The sequence below is a fragment of the Colobus angolensis genome, unplaced genomic scaffold (genome assembly GCF_000951035.1).
Source record: "Colobus angolensis palliatus isolate OR3802 unplaced genomic scaffold, Cang.pa_1.0 Scaffold447, whole genome shotgun sequence".
Taxonomy (NCBI): Eukaryota; Metazoa; Chordata; class Mammalia; order Primates; family Cercopithecidae; genus Colobus; species Colobus angolensis.
In genome coordinates this window covers 455,308-459,090 of record NW_012117899.1, presented here as the reverse complement: position 1 = coordinate 459,090, position 3,783 = coordinate 455,308, and the positions used below count along the sequence as shown (strand labels likewise).

The 3,783-nt window shown below is 45.4% G+C and overlaps 1 protein-coding gene across 3 annotated transcripts in view; it reads right to left on the bottom strand.

The window, feature by feature from the left end:
- The window catches only part of F11R (F11 receptor), a 47,820-nt gene that overhangs the window by 14,282 nt on the left and 29,755 nt on the right, over positions 1-3,783 (bottom strand). The gene's annotated exons all lie outside the window — the stretch shown is intronic.

The window sequence follows — 3,783 nt, the reverse complement described above, 5'->3', positions numbered from 1 at the left end:
GGGAGGCTGAGGCAGGAGAATCGCTTGAACCCGGGAGGCAGAGGTTGCCGTGAGCCGAGATCGCGCCACTGCACTCCAGCCTGGGTAACACAGCGAGACTTGGTCTCAGAAAAAAAAAAAAAAAAAGAAAAAAAAGGGTGGGGGCACTTTTGTTCCAAAGCTGTCTGTGAGATAGGCTGAGGCCTCACCGGGACTACAACGCAAACTTGGCCTCTCCCTCTCTCCAATCTTGCTTCCTTCCCCTCCTCTCCATGGGCGTGGATCCCAAGTGCACTCCCTAATAAATGTCTTGTATGATTATTGACATCTCAGAGTCAGCTTCCCAAGAACCCAACCTATGGGTTGGGTTATTAGCAGCATCTAATTAGACTAAAGACTAGCCTTTGAAATTAACACACATATACACAAATCACAACATATGAATTTGATGGTTGTTCCTCCACCACTTCTGGGTTTAGCTAAAGTTCTTTGTTGAGTCCTCTCAGATCATCACATTCACACCACATATGTACACAAACACACTGGGCTACAGGCATATTACCCTTTTCTTCATTAATCCTCACTGCCATCACCTGGTCTGGGCTTCTGTTCTTTTGTTTCAAATACATGAACCTCCGCCTTAGTGTCCTCCCACCCACCTCTGTTGCAGGATTAACTATGTCTGCCTGTGGCCTAACTGTGCCAGTTCTCCCAAGGTCTACTGTGATGGCCTATCACATCATGAGTCAAGGCCAGCCTTATCACCATGACTTTCCCATTCTCCAGAGGACACCTCAGCCATTCTGGTCCACATTCCCCTTCTTGTTCTTGAACAGGCCCCTGGAACCAGACTGCCTGCGTTCAAATCCCAGCTCTGGGCTGGGCGCAGTGTCTCACGCCTGTAATCCCAGCACTTTGGGAGGCAAAGCAGGTGGATCACCTGAGGTCAGGAGTTTGAGACCAGTCTGGCCAACATGGCAAAAATCCATCTCTACTAAAAATATATATATATAAATTAGCCGGATGTAGTGGCACATGCCTGTAATCCCAGCTACTTGGGAGGCTGAGGCAGGAGAATCGCTTGAACCCGGGAAGCAGAGGTTGCATTAAGCTGAGATCATGCCATTGCACTCCAGCCTGAACAACAAGAAACTCCATCTAAAGGCCAGTCGCAGTGGCTCATGCTTGTAATCCCAGCACTTTGGGAGGCCAAGGCGGGTGGATCACCTGAGGTGGGGAGTTCAAGACCAGCTTGACCAACATGGAGAAACCTCACCTCTATAATACAAAATTAGCCAAAGACAAAACATACAAAATTAGCCACGCGTGGTGGCACATGCCTGTAATCCCAGCTACTCAGGAGGCTGGGGCAGGAGAATTGCTTGAACCCAGGAGGCAGAGGTTGCAGTGAGCCAAGATCGCGCCACTGCACTCCAGCCTGGGCAACAACAGAGAAACTCTGTCTCAGAAAAAAAAAAAAAAATTCCCAGCTCTGTTACTTACTAGATTATGTGACCTGGACAAGCCACTTGGCCTCTTCAAATCTCAGTTTACCTATCTGTAAAATGGGGATAATAACAGTTTCTACACCAAAGGGCTGTTTTGAGGACTAACCAAGCTAATACTGTACAAATAAAGTGCTTAGAGCAGTGTCTGAACAGGAAGCCCCAAATAAGTATTATATTTTATGATTATCATCATCTGCTCATAGGACCTTCTGTACACGTACTTCTTTCTGACTTCAATGTTTTCTTCAATAAGACATATAAATAAAGCCTGAAAAGTACCTATTCCAGCCCACCAAACCACATCTCCCCTGTCATTGCAGCTGCCTTGGAAAGGCAGCCCCTTCTCTAGAACCTTCACAGATGGACCAGCAGAGCTAGGAGTTTGCTCTCACTGAATCCAATCTGTATCAGGACACTCACAGTTTCCCTGCCCATCCTCCTCATCTATTTTATATTTTCCCTTGCCTCCTCACAGCCCCCCTTTTGCACTTAACCTTGGGCCCATACATACCATACCGTACACACACATACAAATGCCCTACTGATGTACATGGTAAACCAAAATAGAAGGGAATTCCATCCTTTCCATTGTCAAGTTTAATTTTCTCTAAGTTCACAACAAGAAAAGCCACAAAGTTAAAGGCATCAGTAGATTTTTGGCCTGCTCAGGTTTTGGGCTCATATATAGAAAGGCCATTCTCCGGCCAGGCGCCGTGGCTCATGCCTATAATCCCAGCACTTTGGGGGGCCGAGGCAGGTGGATCACAAGGTCAGGAGATCGAGACCATCCTGGCTAACACAGTAAAACCCCATCTCTACTAAAAATACAAAAAATTAGCCAGGCATGGTGGCAGGCGCCTGTAGCCCCAGCTACTTGGGAGGCTGAGGCAGCAGAATTGCTTGAACCTGGGAGGTGGAGGTTGCAGTGAGCCAAGATCGCGCCACTGCACTCCAGCCTGGGCAACAGAGCAAGACTCCGTCTCAAAAAAAAAAAAAAAAAAAAAAAAAAAAAAAAAAGAAAGAAAAAAAGAAAGTCCATTCTCCATCCCACTACTGGATGAAGTGCTAGCATTTATTGAGCACATACTGTATTTGAGGCACTGTTGTAAGCATATTATATGTAGTATCATTTAATCCCTGCAACAGCCTTTAGAGTTAGGTGATTCTATTGTTATCACCCATATTTACATGGGGAAACTGAGGCCCAGAGTAGTTAAGTAGCTTGGCCAAGGCCACACAGTGAGTGGTAGTGCAGATTCACACCAATGCGGTCCAACTGCAGAGGCTATACAATGCTACACTACACTATACAGCCTTCCTAAAAATGCAAATCTGACAAGTCCTTTTAAGCTTTTGATGATTCTACATTGCTTATATGATAAAATCCAAATTTTTCTGCAAGCTAAGAAAGTTCCAATAATCCCTATATTGTGCCAAACGCCCACCTCCCTCTCTCCCTGCTGGAAGTGCTGGAAGAAAGTTCCAGCACTATCTGACCTTTTGATAAGGTTATCATCTTCATCACCCACTCTACTGTTGCAATTTACCCTCTAGCAATACAAAACTACTTAAAATTCCTAGCAAAGACTGGGCTGTTTCACAATCTCTGCCTTTGCTCATGCTATTTCTGCTATGTGGAACACCCTTTTCCCCTCTTTATCTGGGCAGCAGTATTCATCCACATTATTTTCTGGAAAACAACCTCCCACATGCCCAGTCCTCACCATAGCCTCACCTAAGCCTCTTTCCTAGGCTTTAATTATCCCATGCAAAACACTGTCAAAGCAATTCCTACATTATAATGACATCATCTGTGTACAAGTATGTCTCCCATGGTAAACCCCAAGCGAAACGGGACCATGTGTTAATATTCTGAGTATCCCACACTTAGCATAATAAAACTGGTACCAGTTGACATTTAGTAAATGTTTTCTCAGCCTGGGCAACACAGTGAGACCTCCATCTCTACCAAAAAAAAAAAATTAACCAGCTGCAGTCACGCATGCCCACGAATACTGAGGACACTGTAGGATGTAATTCCTGGAAATTACTATGTACCTGAATAATAATAATGAAACAACCGTGGCAAATAGTATTTTCCAAAACAGCCACATCTATCTATATATTTATCTCCTCCCCCATGCTCTACTTACACTGTGACTGAGGTGGAGTCTAAGTTCCTCCCCATGGGCCCGGCGCGGTGGCTCACACCTATAATCCCAGCACTTTGGGAGGCTGATGTGGGTGGATTGCTTGAGGTCAGGAGTTTAAAACCAGCCGAGCCAACATGGTGAAA